The sequence below is a fragment of the Pteropus medius genome, unplaced genomic scaffold (assembly GCF_902729225.1).
Source record: "Pteropus medius unplaced genomic scaffold, Ma_sr-lr_union100, whole genome shotgun sequence".
Classification (NCBI taxonomy): domain Eukaryota; kingdom Metazoa; phylum Chordata; class Mammalia; order Chiroptera; family Pteropodidae; genus Pteropus; species Pteropus medius.
The window spans coordinates 9,936,345-9,955,872 of record NW_024344378.1 but is presented as its reverse complement, the minus strand read 5'-3'; the positions used below and the strand labels follow the sequence as shown (position 1 = coordinate 9,955,872).

Genomic DNA, 19,528 nt, shown 5'->3' with positions numbered 1-19,528 from the left:
CAAAGCAGAAAGTGTGATCAGACCTCACGTTAACAAACAAACCAACAAATCCCTAGGCAGAGAAATACAGTGTCATGATTAAACATACTCTACTAATGTGTATTTATGTACAGTAAAACCTCACTCATTTTCCTGGTGGTCCCATGCCTTTATGGTCTAAAATCTTACAAAATAAAAATGATCTGAGTTAAGGCATGGTTTGTAGGCCCTGAGGTTAGCCCTGAGTTTTGTTTTATTTTTCCAATAGACTTTGTTCTTTAGAACATTTTAGATTTATAGAAAAATCGAAGAGACAGTGCAGAGTTGCCATAGACCCCACATCTAGTGTCCATGATCATTTACCATCTTACATTGGTATGGTGCCCTAATTACAGTTAATGAACCAATACCGATACATTATTTTTTTGGTATGTAATAGATTTTATTAAAGGAAACTTAGATACAAGGGATGTCTGGGGCAGCTGCAAGCCGACATGCATCTCCACGCTGCTTGGCAGACCCCACAGAATTAGATTGGAAGAGTCATGCCCACTAGTACATGTGTGCTGGCAGGTACGGGATATTCTTTTCCATGGCTTGACCGAGTCAGGACAACTGGAACGTCTTCCACACCCAGCGCGTACCAGGACACCGAAGAGAGTTGCTGGTTTGTGTCAGAACACAGAGTGACTAAGATCAGAACAGCTTCCAAGGAGGTCCATGGAAAACAACCTGTTTCCTGCCTGGATCTAGCTCGAGGGTCCGCAGTGAGGCCATGGAGCACTCCCTCCTCCACAGGAGGCTGTTCCGGTCTGCACATCTGGAGAAGCAGCCACCTCTTCCATTCTTCGTGGATGGACTTCAGGATGGGAAGGTTGTCACCGCCCGCTGGTGATTCTGGGAGTCTCTCAAACCTTTTCTTTGGAGGCACCCACTCCATTACTCTTGCTCCCTTCTGCAAGTCAAGCTTTAGGATTGTGCCTTCTCTTGGTCCCACTGAGCTACGTCATGTGCCGAGTGTGGTCTACTTCTTATCCCTAGGGTCGTGCACTGAGATGCTGAGACAAAGGCGCAGGCTTCCCTGCCCTCCCTCCCTCCTGGCGGAGCAGCTTCAGAATTGTTTGAAGCTCCCAGAGACAGCCTGAAATGGGCGTTTCTGTGTAAATGATCTATCGAACGAGTGTGCTCTAGAGAGTAGGAGTGATGACAGTATGGCATGGAAAGAGGAAAGAATCTGGTTGTGGTTGGGACAAGAAACACGTTTCATTCTGGTTCCCCAGAGAGCTTGGAAATATAGCATATTGGTCCCTTTGTAGGCCATGGCATTGGTCTTTAGGGCTTCCATGGGAGCTGGTTGCCTTGCAGTAGGCCTGATCTTTTGGAAAAGGGGTCTCTGGTTTTGCTCAGAGCATTTTTGCAGGAAAGATGGCACCTGCTAGTAACCAGCAGCCTCACTCACAGCAGTTGGAGAATAGGCACCAAAAGCATCCACTATAGACTGTACACACGAAATTCAAAGTCACACACAGAGTTTCCTGGTGTACTTTAACGTATACCACAAATGTGGAAAAGTATTAACTTTTATTTATTAACCTATTTAGAATTCACATGAGTATTAAAATATTGTTTTCTTTATTATTCTATATGTGTGAAATATTGTATAACTTTTTAAAGCTGGCACGGTTTAAAGTTCATAAGGAACATGGTTGTTTTCAATTAAGTGTATAATGGAATTGTAGGATGAGTATTTGCTTTGTATGAGCTTGCCCGTACAAAAGAACATCAGGAAATTTGGCATTTAGATCAGATTCAGGCACATGAGGCCATTATTCCCATGGAAAGAGTCCTTGAAGAAGCCTGGCCATCTTCCCTTGGTAAAACTTTATCAAAGGCTTCACTCTGGGCGCCTGTGAAATGATTTTTTTCAGTCCCCAGTGATTCCTTTTCTCATAAAACATCCTTTACTGTGATTCATGTAGATATCGGGTGCTAGAGAATTATTGCTCGTTTTATTATCTTTCATGGCCTGGAAAGATACATTCTTGAGGACTGAGTTCAGTTCTTCTGGGCTTAGCTTCATGCCCAAGAATTGGCTGATCCTCACATGATATTAATAGGAAATTTTCTTTTCCTTTCATGTGCAGCCAGCCATGAACATGGTCAAACCGTGAGCCATTTGGCACATTTCCTTAAAGGGGCCATTCAAAATATTCTTCAAGTGAATATAGATTGTCAGCGATCTTTATTGAATTCCAGAAATGATAACTGGAAATAACAACATCTCTGGGATTTCTCATGCTGTAAATACCCTTGGCCTTGGACTTGAAGAATGACTTGGGGCAGAGCTGAATGAGGAAGCGAGGGGTGCAGAAGCATGGCTCCCTCTGACTCTTTATAAGTTCGAGCACTAACTGCATGTCTTAACATGGTGAATGTTTCCAGTTGAGAACAGTCTGGATCTGGGTGGAGTCTCCCTTGGTGTGGAGCAGATTGACGATCTCCTTTAGTCACATGGTTCCGATGGCTTTCCAGAACTGGTGGCACTCCAAGGGCCATTCTCCTGTGGGGGATTTGCAGTGCTGCGGCCACCGGGTGGACGCCACGTACACGTCAGGTGCCATGCGTACCTCTCAATACGTCGTTATCGAAAATCCATCCTTTACTCACCTTAGTTTTTACCTAACATCCTTTTTCTGTTCCAGGAACCCATGGGGCACCACATTACATTTGGTTTTCACATCTGCTCCAGCTCCTCTTGGCCAGGACTGAGTTTTAACTGCTTTGCGCAGAGTCTGAGAACGTTAGCGCAGTTTCCTTGAAGCAGTGCAGCTCGCTACATTCAAGCACTTGTGCAAATAGCGTAAGGCTATCGTGGCTCCTAACAGCGTTTCAAGGTGGTGAGCATCTGTGTTTCCCGTTTCCACTGCAAGAACTGCTGCTGCTTACTTAGTCTAATCCTGCCAGATGAGTAATTGGGTCTGCCTGAGCGTTTCCTCAGGTGGAGCATATTTCATGGGATTTTTTAAGCTGCAGCCTTATATGCAATAATTGTCCAATTATAAGACTTATGTTCATATTTTAGCCATTCTCTTTTCACTACCTACATCTCCAGCTTAGATAAATATGGCTTTAATCGCTCAGAAGATTTAACGTGAGTGTAATTATTTTTAAGCCCTCAGTTTCCCCTCCATCGACTCTTTTCCCTTTGCCTATTTGCCTAGAAACATGCTTAAGGTTCTCCAGGTGTTAAAAAGCAAAGAAAAAATGTTTCTTGTAACCTAGTTACTGTCCGATTCCCTCGATCCATTCATGGCTGGAATTCTTGAAAGCCCGGGCTTTGTCATTATTTCCATTCTTCCTCGTGCTTTTATTCCTGAATCCAGGGTAATCGGGCCTCCTTCCTCACTGCTTGAAACTTCTCTGTGAGGGTGATAGATGAGTCTCGAGGACAGGGAGCTTTCCCCGGTTCTGCTCCTTCTCATGCTCTTGGAGCATTGGACGGCGTTGGACGGTCCCTCTTAACGTGTCTCTCCCTTGGTTTTTACGGCATGAGATGATCATGGTTTTCGTTTTACTCTCTGACCATGCCCTTATTTCTCTAGCATCCCTTCCTCTTCCCATCCTATCAATGTCATCATTTCCCAGAATTGTCCTCACCTGTTTGATTTCTCTACGCCACCTTGTCTGCACATGTGTCTTTATTACATTATTCCATCTGTGTCAGTCACTCTGGTTCTTCTCTTAAGTCCCAGTCTCCCATTTCCAATTGAGTCTCCCCCTAATGCATTTAACCTGCTCAATATCTTTAAAAACAGTCTTTCCCACCAAATCAGTTCTGCTTGAGCTTTTCCTGTTTCCTATTAGTGCTACCACACTTCTCCCGGGAGCCCAGACTTGAAATCTTGAATTTTTTTTCACCGCAACCTCTTTCTTGTCCCCCATAATTAATCAGCAAAAGCTCTCAGTTATTCCTTAACAATATCTTTCTATATTTCCTTCATTCAGTAAATATTTATTGAGCGCTCACTGTATGCCAAACATTCTGCTAGCACATTTTTGTTTTGCTTTTCTGTCTCTAGTTTGTCCCCTGGCAGTTAATTCAACAGTGTTGCCAGATGTATGTTCAGAATATTTATTCTAATTTTGTCACCTCCATGCTTAGAAACATTTAATGGCTGCCCTTTGCCTACTGCACAATACAGAGTACTCTGTAGAACCCTAAGGATTCTATGGAACCCCTTCAAGGTGCCAAAGCATGCGAGTATAACGCAAGAAGTACTTAAGCCAGATAGCTCGACTTCTGTTTCATGATTTGTTTTAAAAAGCCAAAAAAAAAAAAAAAAGTTTTGCAAACTGTTTAAGCCTTTGCCTGATGCTTAATGCCCTCTTCCATCAAACCCTAAATGACTCCAACCTCTTATGCTGCTAGCTAATTACAGACAACCTGCGTTTTAAGCAAACCAGACAACTAGTTGTCACCAGTGAGAATCAAGTGCACCACCCCTCCAAGCCTTTACTCACACCATTACCTTTTCCTGGAATGCCCTGTACTCCTCTTCCCACATCGAATTCTGTTAAAAGGTAGCTCGAATTTCAGAAAGAGCTTTTCTGTTTCTGAAAATCTATGAACTTGGTTTCACTGATCTTTTTGACACTAATTAAAATGCTTGATTTTGTTATTTGTATTCATGCCTTAGATGCCCACCCCCCAAAGAGTTTTAGACTCCTCAAAGGCAAAAATAATGCTCTGTATAACTTTCTGTTTTCCATGGTAGCTAACATAGTACCTTATCTATAGAAAGCAATTGATAGACATTTGTTGACTGAATGAACAAATCTGTTTTCCTCTGGTTTTGCCCTGAAGGGGCCTGTATGAGTTCCTGTCAAACAGGAAAAAAAGTACAAACTTTTGTGTTTATTCCAGTAAAAGAGAGCAAGAGAAAAGGAAAAAGAATGAAAGGGGTGATAAAAATATGTACAAAAAGCAAACTTTCTTATTCAGTAAAAAAAAGTAGGAAAGGTAAGTAATAATCCTTCTTCACTTGGTATTTGGTTAACTTTTTTTGCATCTTTATTTTACATTCACGTAGGAGACGCTAACTCAGTAAGGCTTCCAGTCTCCCTGGAGATAAGGAGGACTGCTATGCTCATTATGTAGATGGGGAGACGCGGATCATCCGTGACTCAAACAAGGACACATGGCAGAGAAATAGAGCATAAATCACCAGGTGCTGGTTATAAGCTTCAGATTTTCAGCTTGTGACTTTTCAGCTTTTGTCACTCTTCCCAAAGTTGTGTTCCACCATCCTTAAGATGACAATAGCTGACTTAAATTCTTCTTTATGCATTCAATAACATCAACAGTAAATGTTTTTTGAGCACTTGGTGTTTATCATTATGTACACACACAGCTCCAACTTTCACGCAGAAAATCCACAGTGCCATATTCTCAGCAGATCCCACCAAGAAACCAGCTGAAGCAGGTGGCGTGCATAGTTAAGCTCTGCCATGTCAACTCGAGTTCTCAAGAGATGCAAATGTTTCCTGTCATCACTTTTCGCTGGCTTGTCAGTTTTGCTCATGGAGGAATAGCTATTGCATCCATGTTACATTCATGTAATGTTGGACTGTGAGCATCACTTGGCTTTTTCCAAGCAGAACTTATAGCTGATAACAAGCTGTTGCTGAGAAAATGAGTATTTTTCTGAAATCAGTTCTGCATGGAAACAGCTGACCAGTTTCTGTTGCTGTAACGTGATCCTTTTGCTCTTGGTCGATTTTGAGTAATGGCCTCACTTCTCTAGAAAAGAGATTTTACTTGAAGTCCATTCAGAGATTTGGTTCAACAACCTGGACTGTACAGGTCTCAGAAAATCTCTTTTGAACCTTCCAATAATAGACTTTCTCACTTGCCATTCATCCTTCATAGCCAAGCATGTAGTTTCGTTGTTCGCTGTGCCCTGTTTTCCGTTCTGACCTGCTTTATCAACTTGGGATACAAATAAAATCTCTTTTATTTTTCTAATTAATTACTTGAGTTCCCATTTGCCCTCATCGCAGGAAGTCCGATATCTTCTTCATCATTTTTTTCCCCCCTCAATCCAGGAACTTACTTGGTCTGTAAGGTGTCGGTCTTATTTCTAAATAATCAGGCAGAAAAAAGAACTGGAGTCATTGTCATTTGCATAATGTCACTTTTGAAAACTAGTCCTGTGTAGATCTGTACTTCTCGTCCAATCAACAGTGGCACCTTACCAGGCCAGGTTCCTGCTTATTCAGTCAATCTATAAGTTGCAAGGTAAGTAAGATGTTAAAAGATTTCAGCACAGGTATGGCATGGGCATTGAATAGTCAGCCATAAATACCATGTAGCGTCATAGAGAGTACCAGCTGATTGTTAGTTCTGGGTAACAGTCCTTTTTAGTTCATATACCCATGGTCAGCCCTTTTCCCCCAAAGAATCCTGACGGTGCTAAAACAGCTGAATCTAGAGGAGCTGAATCTAGACTAAACCACGTGCTGTACCAGAACCAGCCCACCTCCAGAGCTGTGGAAGAACCGGATCACTATTCTTGACACTCTCTTTCTTCAAGATATTGTGTTTCAGGGATATTTTTACCTTTGTCAATTACAAGGATTGCTTACAATCTAGGGACCAAAGGTGGAGTTCCTTTCCTTCCAGAGGTCCTCTGTGTTAACTTCCCAGGACTGCCATAACAAGGGACCACAAACCGGGTGGCTTAAAACAACTGACGCTTATTCTCTCATGATTCTGGAAGCTAAAAGTATGAAATCCTGACCCCTTGGCAGGGTCATGCTGCCTCTGAGATCCTCAGAGAAGAATCCTTCCTTGCCTCTTCCTAGTTTCGATGGTTTGCCAATAATCCTTAGAATTCCTTGGCGTGCAACACCTCAGTCTCTGCCTCTATCATCTCGTGGTATTCTCTCTCTGTGTGTCTGTGTCTCTGTGTCTCTCTTCCACTTCTTATAAAGACACGAGTTATATTGGATTAAGAGCTCACCCTATTCCAGTATGACCTCATTTTAACTAATTTCATCCGCAGTGACCCTAATTTCAGATAAGGTCACATTTTGAGGTACTGGGAGTTAGGACTTCAACATGTCTTTTTTGGGGGGAAGAGAGGGCACAATTCAACCCATAACAGCTCCTATACTCTTTTACAAATAATTATACCTCCCCTTTCAAAGTTCTTCATATCTAGGAGCAACTCTCATACAAAGAGGCAAAATTCCATGTTATACAACTTTAACCTAGGATAATAGGTCCCTACTTGCCTATATTTTCATAAGCCACAGAACCACCCAGGAAACTCATTAGTAAGACAAAGAAGGTCTTCTCCAAGGAGACTTTCTGTTACTCCCTGTACGGAGAATTTCTCTTAGGAGAAAACAAACAAGCAAGTAAACTTTACCCCACTGTAAATCATATCAGAGTTGGTCGACCAAAGAAATTAGCTACACGAAGACAAGGACTTTGTGCTCTCATACCAAATGAGAGCTTTTCTCTGCTTTTCTGCACCAATAGAATCTAGGAAAATTGTCATAGCTCTTGTTTTTAATTCAGAAAATTAAGATTTGGGGAAGTGAAGTGGCTGTGCAGGTCACTCAAATGATAAGTGACAGAAATGTGATTAAGAACCTTCACATCTTCATAGCTCTGACTGCCAGGCCAATCTGAATTCCATCCATCTTTCAACACCCAGCTGTAGTCCCTCAACTTTGAAGACAGTATTTTTTCGCCTTCCGCTGATGGACCATTGATCTCAGAAAGTGAGGTTAGAATGAGAATCTACGTTTGAATGAGAGCCGGAGGACTTTAGCTCTTATTTAGCAGGCAGTCAGGCTTTTTAAAAAAAGAAGAATGACACTATCAGGATTGAACTTTTGGAAGATTCATCTGTGAGATATAATCAAGTGTGAGAGAAGAGAATCAGGGATCTATTAGAAACCCAGTAGGAAAGTTCCAGAAAGAGGAAATACAGAATAAGAACATTGGCAGAGGTCAAAGATGGTTCCAAGGGCTGAGCCTTTAGAAGATAATGCTTCTTTAAAAATAGGGTACGTGAAAAGGGCTGATGTGGAAGGGAAGGTGAATTCAACACTGGAGATATAAGGTGTGATGTTCTTATATGGTTAGGTGTTTTAAAGGAGACATCTCATTGAAAGTGTATGTCTTTTAAAATGAGGGAATAGAGATTTTAAGTGTGGTCTTTGGAATGCAAACCCTGCAGGACACACCCTAATGGCACGTGGACCTTCGGTGTACCGACACCGCTCCATCTGTTGAATAGTAGTTCACCAAGCACCGTGTGCTGCGCCCTGTATCAGGAGATGGGTTTACAAAAACAGCCAATGCCATCCTTGTTCTCAAAGTTGAATAGACAGTCTCATGGCACAGGGCGATGACAGAGAGAGTTATGGAGATGGACAGAAGGTAGTAGCTACGAGGGTGTTCAGAGAGGCGTCCAGGGAGCTAGACCTGAAAGGAGGAGAAGTGGACGAGGTGTTTCCATCCTGAGGTCGCAGCAAGAGCAGAAGCAGAGAGGGAGAGGGTGTGGACACCTGGGAAACTGCAGGCGGGCCAGCAGCGTTCAGCACAGGTGTTAGTGAGGGGTGGAAAGGCCAGAGATAAGGACTATGGACCATGACAAGGACAAAAACCAGTTCCAGTTCCAGTGAGGAAGTGTAAGACCAAGAAGGAAGAGAAGGGATCCAAAAAAGAATTTCATTCTTAGAGAACAAAGTTTCCATGCTTGAGGAAGCATCAAAGACCATTCCACTCCAGCCACCTCAATTAACAGATAAGTAAACAGAGCTCAGAAAGCTTAGATGGCTCAAGATCACATGGATGAGCTAAGACTAAGGCTCCCTGATCAATGTCCCAGCTCCCAGCTCCTCAGTGAAGAAAACTAAGACTCAAAAAGGGAGAGTGACTTTCTCAAGTCACCCCAGTCCATTAGCATCTATGTCAGAGCTTCGGATTCTTAGGCCAATGCTCTTTTCTCTGCCCCATAGGTCACTGCTATTGACCTAATGTGTCTTTCCAAAATTCATGTTGAAACTTAATCCCCAATGTGATGGTGTTTGGAGGTGGGACATTTGGGAGGTGATTAGATCATAAGGGCAGAGCCTCATGAATGGATTAGTGTCCTTGTAAAAGGAAACCCAGAAAGTTCCTTCAGCCCTTTCACCATGTAAGGACACAGCAAGAAGACAGGAGTCTGTAAACCAAGAAGTGGGCTCTCATGAGACAGAATCTGCAGGCACCTTGATCTTAGACTTCTTAGCCTCCAGAACTGTGAGCAATAAATTCCTATTGTTTATAAGCTATCTAGTCTATGGTACTCTGTTATAGCAGCCCAAACAGACTGATACAATCATGGAGATGAAGCACCTTTGAGAAACCACAAGAACAATGCCATAGTCATACCTGCGATGTGACGGACAGGAAACCAAGATAAAGGTTGTAAGAAATAAAGAGTCTGACAAACTATGAACGCAGGATGTGGGAAACACGATTGGCAGGGATGCTATAGGTCCTTCAGAATCACAGCAGAGGAAAAGACCATGAACCAGGATCTAGAAACATGCAGGAAGATGAGAAAGGTTTCTAGAGGTAGTAGAGAATGGGGAATGGGTGGAATCTGCAGGCGATGAAGACTCCCCAAGAGCAGTCATTACTGTGAAACAGGTGGAAGGAGAGTCTGGAAGCGGTAGCTGAAAGAGGGTCCCCTAAGGTCTCCTGGTCTCATAAGGAGGTTTTGACAAAGTGGTCATAGAGAAGTGTTAAAAATCAGAGTGAGGGATAAAGTAGAATTCCTCAGGACACAGAGTCTGAGACGAGACATTCTGACTAGGGTAGCCTGGGCAAGGCGCTACTGACCCAAAAAGGAAGAAGAATGTGGGCAGAGGTGGCAGGAAATAAGGGTTTGAGGGTAGGATGGTAATTTTTCGAATGCAGAGTTGAGGGAGGCAAAATTTGGGGCATCTTGGATCAGTGTGACACGATTAAGCACTTGTGTGCCAGGCATCGGGCCAAGTGCCTGAGGTGCTTGTCTGTTTACCTTCGCGGGATCCCTTCAAGGCAGGTACACATAGCCTCCTTTTGCAGATGAGGAAATTGAGACTCGGAGAGGTTAAGTAACTTACCCAATGTCACATAGCTCATAAATGGTAGAGCCAGGGTTTAAACTCTGTCTGGCTCCAGAGTCCAAGCTTGTACCTACTATGCTTTACCTCATCTACAAAAGGGTCAGCACAAGAACTGTAGTGATGTAACTTCCAGCTCCAAAGTTATGGCAGAATGTTAAGTTTCTGTAAAACTCTTTTGTTTAGGACTTGAAAAGGTACTGTAGGTTTGCATCCCATCTCTGCCCTTAGCAGCCTACTGAATTAGGGTAAATTACCTGACCTTAATGAAATGACTTATGCTTTTTATAGAGATGCCATAATGAAAGTATACCAGTATACTGGAATACCAGTAATAATCAAGAGACCAGTTATAGCAGAGCCTCCGAAGTGCTCCTATTAAAACACAAATCACTTCTTGTCATTGCTCTGATCAAAACCATTCAGTAGCGTCTCGACTCAGAGTAAAACCTGGTCTTTACAATAACCCATAAGACCCTAGACTACCTGGTCTCTTGCTGTTCCTTGAATACACCAGGCACACCCTCTTTGCCTGGGAAACTCAACCTGCCCCCACGCTCAGATAGCTTAGTTCATTCCCTCACTCCCCCAATTCATTGATCAAATGTCTTAGTGAAGTCTCCTGTCTCTTTTATGTAAAATCGTATTTTCTATTCCCCTTTTCCATGGCTCCAGGTATCGACTGCTGTGTGACAAATCTCCCCAAAACTTAGTGGGTTAAAACATACAGAAACATTTTATTTCTCCTGGTCTCTGAGGGTCAGGAATTATGGAAAGACTAAGCCATGGGATTCTGGCTTCTGGATCTCTCGTGTGGTTTTAAGTCAGATGGTAGCTAGAACTGGAACACTGCAGAATTCAAGCATCTGGAGCTGGCTGCATTTCTCTCTCTCTTCATCCACAGTAATCTCAGAGCCCTTCCATGTGGTCTCGCCATGTGGGCTAGTTTGAACTACCTCATAGCAGAGCGGCCTCAGGGCAGTGGGCTGTTTATGTGGTGGCTGAGACTTTATAGGCAAATATTCCAGCAAATAAGGTGGAAGCAGCATCGTTTCATATTATTTAGCCTTGGAATTCATATAGCATCAATGCCATGTGCAGTTCTATTGGTTGAAAAGTCAGAAAACTCCATTCTGTTTCAAGGGGAAGAAACAGAGAACCCATCTCTTAATCGGAGAAGGGTCAAAGTCACATTATAAATAACCTGAAGAATAGGAGAGATTGTTGCCACCTGTGTGAACAATTCAGCTTGTCACATCTTCACTTTCTCCTTCTCACCTTCATATGCTATTTAATTGACTTATTCGTTTTCTGTATTGTCTGTTTTCCTACATTAAAGTGTCATCCTGTTTTGTTCACTTTTCTGCATTCTCAGAGCATAGAACAGAGCCGGGCATATGATATTCAGCAACCGCTTGTTGAATGAATGAATGGTGTCTACTAATCCTAACTGTAGGTCTCTTAGCTAGATATTAATATAACCATTTAACAGATGAGGAAACGAGGTTCAGGAAGGTTTGATAACTTAGGTAGGCTCACTCAGCTACAAAACGGAAGAGCTGGCATTTAAATGCCCGTCTCGCTCTTTCCAGTATTCCAGGCTGTTCATCACATACCCGACCCTCTTTGGACTCCCCCATACCCTCTGCCTGTGTCCCTGCACTGACACACACACGGCCACCATCCACTAGCAGACCAAAATTCAATTCTTCCCCAGTTGGTTGTGTTCAAGCTAAGAGCAAAGCAATCACGCTTTAAATCCCCTCATAAGCGGATATTTCAGAGCATGTTCAGGGGTGACCAGCACATTTTGCATTCAGATCTTATTTCTGGTTTGCTGTGAAGAGGCAATTAAAGGAAAGGTTAGGCAGCTTTTTAAATAGCCAAGTCAAACTGGAGGCTTATTTTCGCCTTGCTGTCTTTATAGGCATTTTATCAATATTTATCACTATTTCCCTTAGGGAGCCCTCAGATCTGTGATATTTGAAATAATAAAGCCTCTCCGTTGGCCCTTTCAAAGGTTCACGGTGAAACCGCGCCATTAGCATTCACAGTTCCTCATTTATGAGGCCGGTTTTGCCCTTATCTGCATATTCCTCACTGTTTCTCCAATGAGGGTTTCACATAATAGTGTTTGAAGGCTAAAGACTTCAAAGCAAATTCTTTACCATTTTTATCTTGGAAAAATATTCACTATTTGTATAATTAAAGTGAAGTCTTCCTAGAGAAAGTGACAACTCAAATAATCTTAAACGTACCTCCAAGAAAGAAGCTGTCAAAATGACATTTAGTTGTGCAGTCACATTCTCTAAGGCCTTTGCTTCTCCTCCTGATTTCTTGTAATCTTTGAAGGTTATGTCATGGCTGACTTAGATCACTTTTTAAATTATTATGGCCTCCTTTCAACGTGAGTTCTGAGAGTGAGGGGCTCTACCTTCCCTTGCTCCAGATTTTGTCTCTGCATTGTCACCAAGCATTTAAAACAAAACAAAAGCCAAAAACAAACCTTCTTTGACTCGGGTTTTCCCACTAACTGCTATCGTGTCTCTCTCTCTCTCTCTCCCTCTCCCCGTCTCCCCTCCCTTTTTCCTTCCCTTCCCTCCCTCCCTCCCTCCTCTAAAGGTTTTTAGCACATCTGTGTATCTTCTGTCTCTGTTTCTTTACCTCCTAAATTATATAGCAAAGATTTGCCAATGACCTCCAACCTCATTGGCAGATTTAAGGGAAGTTTTCAAGTTCTCTTTTTAATTGACCATTTACCTCCTGTTTTGACTTCGTACTTCTCACTTTGCACCCTACGCAGTGTTCAAGCTTCCCCTCATCTAGGATGTCTTCAGAGTAGCTGGACAGTTAGTATCATAATTCATGCGACCTTGCACACAGGGCTTGCTAAGACGTCATGGGGAAGAGGAGGAAGCCCGAAGTAGTTTGAGCCAAGGCTAGGGAAATTGGCCCATCTCCAGGCGGGGCACTTTGCAGCTTAGCACTTGTGTTTCGAGAACCCCAGTGTTTTTCCTTGAGTCTGCACGCCTGCGCACACTGGCCCAAAGAAGTGCACGTGCAGGAGTTTGCAGTGTAGAAAGAAAAACATAGTTTAATGTTGAATTGGCCACTTCAGAGGCGGACAGCTTTGTGCTAAAAACCTGATTCCCCGATAGCATGTAGGTTACAGATTATATAGGGCAAAATCACAAGACGCCATGGGTTAAGGGACTGGAGTCGTGCTGGGAGCTGATTGGAAACAGGTGAGATGAATCATTTCTTCAGGTCTCGAGGACAGCTCTGAGGTCTTTTCTGGCGTCTCTCTGTCCAGTCTCATAGGAAAGTAGCTAGGGGCTCGTTCCACCTTAGGGCTCAGGAGCTGAAACATAACTTAGGTCAAGATGTTATCTTTAGCCTGCCAGAGGTCCAGACCTTGTGACCATTAGGTCTGAGCTACTATCTTCTGCTGCCTCGGGGACTGCTGATTATCTGGGGGAAAGGCCAGGCATCTGAGGGGTATAAATATATATGTATATATGTATATATGGAGAGAGAGGGCTGGGGGAGAGAGTTTTCTAGGTTTTAAAACTAAATTTAATCAAAGTCATAAAAGGGCTTGGAAAAGTTGTGCTAGACCTGGGCCAAAACTAGTTCTTGGGGTCCCATCTAGAATTCAGTAAAGATTTCCAGGCAATGCCTATATTCATTCAATGAGAATTCACCAAGTATCAGTTCTGTGTTTGGTTTGATGCTAGGCACAGGGAATGCTGAGGTACAGAAACACAGTAGCTTTCCTTAAGTTGCTCACTGGGGAAGCAGAGAGACAGAAAGGTGAAGAGACAAGTAGCTAAAAAACATGTGGAAAAGTACGATTAAGCAACAGTGTCCATATCAGTGGCCACGGAAATAAATGTCATTGACTTTGTTTAATCTGTTCTTTCAAGGGTTTGATATGGGACGTATTAGGTGTTATATTGTAGACACATGATATGAATTGCTTTTCTCAAACACGTGAATAAACAAAATGCATTGATATTTTTATAAATAGCTGTTAAGAGCTGCTAGGAAACCTAGGAACCTATTATTTTGCACATTTCTTCACCCACACAAACACCACTGTTTTCTTCACTGCTTAGTTTGTTTAAACCTCACATTCTTCTATCATCTCATAATTATCTACTCCCATCTGTTAATTTTGCCATCCAGAATGAAACAAAAATGGCAGAATATCTAACTAAGGAGAACAGATTTTTGATAGGCAGTATTCAGAAGTCAAGACAGATATGATAAACAACAAAAAAAACCCTAATAATTTTACAATTTAACAATGTCTAATCATACATTTAAAAAAATTAAGACCTCAGTGATATGTCTAAAAAGGAAGACATTAAAACTGTAATAGGCAATTTAGAAAATACCAAGAACAGTGAATTAAAAAAATTATAGGACGTGGTCAAAGCTGCGCTTATTGTCAAATTCATAATCTTAAATTTTTTTATCATTTAAAGCATAGGCTTCGGATTAGTTAAAGCTGGATTCAAATCCCAACCACGACAACTTACTAAATGACCTTAAATGACCTTCTTCCCTCACCTTCTTGTTTTTTCATATATAAGATAAAATACTGATGGCTTGCAATGAGGAATAAACCTATGAAGAGTGTTGAACATAGCATCTGGTATGGAATAGGTATTTGACAGTAGTAGCTGCTATTGAAGATTTACTTAAGAGTTAGTTTTGTATTACGACTATTTAATAAAAGTTTTAAAATACTCATCTGATCTCAATGATTCAAGAGCTTTGAAATGCTCTAAATGTGTCATACCTGTCTTCATATAATAAATCTATTTTTGCTCATTTTTTTGGACTTGATATGAGGGCTCCTGGTAGTTTTTAATGAAGCCCTCACAAATTTTATATCATTGGTTATGGGATAAACAAATTATTTGCTAAAATAATGTTCTTGCTTTTTGGGGGGGAATTTCCTCCATAGAACAGGTTGTACATGGCAATATTAAGCATCAAATCTGATTCATAACAGTTTCAGATGTGTAAAAAAGATTTTAATTTGAGAAAGGGTCCATTTGGGTTATTTAGATTCTAAGAACTGAAACCGCTTTGTTCTGTTTCTCTGGCTTCTGGGAGAAGATATGAATTCAATTAGCACGTTGGTGATTTCTTTATCCTTCATTTTCGGGAGGGGAGATGCTTCCTATGCATAGTGGTGTCAGGTTACATCAAAAGAGGGGGAAAACAGTGTCTTGGTTTTTAATTTTCTACCAAAAAGGAAAGGCACCCATTTCGTTCTGCTCTAATTAGTATGAGAGCTGGTGCATGACTTTGAGAGCAGGCAGATGCTTTGAAGGCAGTGTAACACAGGTCTTCATTAATCTCCCTGCAGGATTTTTGCTTCTGCTAGGTCTAGGCTGAAGGCAAAAGCTCAGGAAGGTGAGCAGTCACAGAGCCCTAACCAACCTAAGTCTGGTTTTAGAAAGAACAGTCAAGATGTTGAGAAAAATAGCTTTCTCACAACCTCCCACCTCCTTCTATATCAGAAATATGAAGATGATTGTTTTATTTGGAATTTAGAAATTAAAAAAGATATATTTGAAGTCAGTAACAAGCTTAAAGATAAGGACATTTACTGTGAAGGTGCTGGGATTAACTGGACTTTTCCAGCCTGTCTTCTGGAGGAAGCCAGGACACAATTGTGTAGAATGTTCAGTCTGCCACAGAATTCTTGCTTTTCTAATGAGGAAACAGAGGCCCGCAGTGGTAAACTATGGATTAAACAACTCATTAGTGCTGTTTTGTTTTTTTTTTTTAACTAAGCCCTGAAATCTTGATCCAATAATAAATTAGTTCCATAAAGGGAGCTTCTCTAACGCACTGGTTCTAACTCACGTTCTTCAAAGAGCCTATGTCATGTATACACATCTGGAGGCGACTTCCCCTCCACTGCTGAGAGAGCAAAGTGTAGAGTGTTGTGAGTGACATTCTGCTGCTCCCGTCCCAGCAAGACTGGTACATTTGAGCTTCTGCAAGGCCGCTGAGAGTCTATATTGCTCAGATGTTTAATCCATGGACTTCTGGTTAACTGAGCACCTATTTGTACAAGGCACTATGGAGGTTCAGAGATGAATCAAATACTGAGATTCCACCATATCCTTTAAACCATCACTTTGGGAAAATTTTTTGACATAGGTTGGGTAAGGTCCAGGGCTTCCTTTAGGCTAGAAGTCACAAACTCAAATGCCTGCAGAGGCCCAGCTGACAGCATAAATGAGTGATTTTGGCTGCATATAAAACAGTTTTGGGGGTGGGGGGGGTGAGGGGGCGTGGACGGTTTCCAGCTGGAGAGTGCTTGCCTGTTTCAAAGGGGCAGCTGCTACTCATTTCCAGCCAATTGTGTTCCCGTGTAGAAAGGCAGGCCGAGTGTGGCCAGTCCCGAAGTTTTCTCAGGAAAAGCCAGAAACCTCAATTTTTGTGTAAAATCTCTCAAATTTCCAAAAGGACTGTACAGGCCAAATGTCCGCAGCTCAGTTTGCAATCTCCTGCCTAGTCACGTGAGAACGGTCACAGAGAGCAGTGCTCAGTGCCCTTCATAATAATTCTTTTTCATTTCACTCCATACTTTGCTCCTTCCTGTCTCCCCTTAACCTTTCTCCTCCCTCTGCCTGCTCCGGGCCCCAGGCTGGGTTCAGTTGACATCCGGAAGAGGAATGCTGAGTGTCAACTGTGGGTGCAGACAACCTTGAGATACATTACTCTCGTGATAAGCACCTCACTGTAGATTTTTAATTTAAAAAAGGGCAATATTTATGATTTGCTTCTTCCAGGGAAGAGCTATATCAGTTTTGGTAAACACTTGAAGGCCGAGACACATAACAAAACTTGTGCGTTGATACACAATAAAGAATTCCATTTTGAAGTGAGTGAGAAAAGCATCAAATGCCACATGAAAGTCACTGCCCGAAGGACTACATCAGTATGAAAACTGGATTAAGAAATTCGAAAGGGACCAATGGGCCAGCCATTGAAAGACCTGCATATGGTATCTTTCTCTCCCATCCTCCTTTCCTCCCTCCCTCCCTCCCTTGCTTCCTCTCTCAAAGAGATAATGTGACTATCAGAACAATAAATACAGACGGACAGTAGCCAATTATATTTAAAGTGTCGCCTGTTATACAGGCATCATGAGCTAAAGGTTAGGAATATCAACTGTGGGGAGCGCTTTAGGGGTCAGTGAGAGATAGATAACAGGAGGGATAAACAGGATCAGAGAAAGAGAAGGCTCAAGTGACCCATAAGTAGAGATCTGAGGGGTAGTATTACATGTATTATCAAAAGAGCTGACTTTGGGGTACAAGATAGGACGGTAAATGAAATCCATAGGGGATAATGGAGAATAGGTGTGAAGGGTTAGGGCTTATGGTCTAGGTAATATGTAAACATATGCAGTGTTATATTGAAAACTGGTAAACACCTGGCTCTCCTAAAGGTGGGAGGAAGCCTTGATTTGCAGCATTTGCTTGTTTTCCCGGTGTAAATACTCCCACCATGACTGGTTTTAAGCTATCAATGTGAAGTCACTGAAGTGGAGCTGGGAAGACATGTGCACAACTTGCTCCCCAGCAAGGTGAAAGGTAAGGGAGGTGAAATCGACGAGGTCAAAGAAAACTCAAGATCTCGAGGTCTGAGGTATGATGCAGTCTAAGGAGTGGCAGAAGCAGAGTGAATACAGAGGTCATGGAGCCGAAGAGGTGAAAACAGAGTAGAAAAGACTTCTATGTCTGCGAGGGTGACTGTGGGGGAAGAGGTGAAGGACAGAGTTTGTGATCCGGGTCTGTGATCCATCAAAGGAAGTGTGACGGTGTGCTCGAGGTCAGTGGATGTCAGAGTGAGATGTCATGTGATGTTGTGTGCCACCATTCATTGCCAGTCATTGAGCCTCATCTGTGGACATGATGCTGTGTGGACTATAAAGATGTACAAGACAACATTCCTGTCCATTTAATAGGGAAATAAGGCCTGTGCATGGGTTACATCGAGTGTCATATGACTGGTATGGATTAGGTATGCTACGGATTAAAAGATGAGTCTTAATATTAATGATAAACACCGCTTATTTGAGCCATTACAATGTGCCTAGCATTGTGTTAAGTACTTTATCTGTAATCTTCAGAGCAACTCATTCTACAGAGGAGGAAACTGAGTCAGAAAAGTTTGAATACCTCATCCAAGGTCGTATATCCGGCCAGTGGCAAAGCCCAACCTGGATCATAGGTTTTTCTAAAGCCAAAAAACCTGTCCCTAACCACTGTGCATACTGCCCCCACCCCTTAAAGATAACACCGTGTTGGGGATGAAAGATGGTATAATAGGAGTTTGGAGTTTCTTTTTAAAAATTACTCAGCTTGCATATTCCTAAAGAGTCAATTCATGTTAAGAAATAATTTCCCTTGTGCTTGCATGTGACATGTATTTTTAGGATCTGCTGTTAGCAAGTGTATTTTTGTGTGATTGAGTGGGAGAGTGGGAAAAGTTTCACAGAGCTGTTTAAACCAGAACGCAGGGGCACGGCAGAGACCGTAAAATCTCTGCCGTCTAAGGTTTTGGATAAACCACAAAGAAACGTGTTCTCCATTTATTATTCTATGTACATCCCCAGATGAATGACTAGTTAAAGGTATTGTTAACGCATTTTAAATGACCCATTTCCAGCAGCGAACAAAATCACTTACTGTGCCAAGCCAACTGGCCTTCCTGAGATTATAAAACCACAAAGTGAGGAAAATGTTAAAACTGCTAAAGCAAAAAGAATACGCAGTCGTGGAGAGAGAGAAAAATTGAGCTTTATTGTCTGTGCAGGCAGATGGCTGACCACTAGGTGGGCCTCAGTGTAATGTCCAGGGTAATTGGTTACTGGGGTGTTTCTGGCGAGGAAGATCAGATTTCAGCTTGGTACACAAGATCCTGGCTCATTGTTTCAGAGGCCCTGTTCTCTGTCTCCTCCCACAGCTCAGTCTGACAGTCGATCCAAAGCAGACAACTGAAATCAGAAAGTTACCTCTACTTTAAAATGCTTTTCTAGAAATAATGACATGAAAAGTAATTAAGGACCGGATTTCCTACCCATCATTCTCTTCTGCAAGTACAATTATCCGCAGATATAAAATTGCCTGCTTTGATAATTATACCCTCCACATGAGGGGCAAGTGGCTAATTATGCTCACATGTGGCCGATTGCACTCTCCATTAGCCAATTATGTGCACAATTATTTGTGCACTCGTGGAAAGTAGTGGCCTTCCTTTCAAATCCTCCTGCTTGAAGCGGCTGATGCAGTAACTGTCACACTGGAAATGTACTTGGTGGGGAGTGAAAGATAACAGATAC

At 42.2% G+C, this 19,528-nt stretch overlaps 1 pseudogene; it reads right to left on the bottom strand.

Annotated features, from left to right (window-relative positions):
* Window positions 1-1,805: 1,805 nt before the first annotated feature.
* The window catches only part of LOC120609743 (sulfotransferase 2A1-like), a 64,527-nt pseudogene continuing 46,804 nt past the window's right edge, over window positions 1,806-19,528 (bottom strand).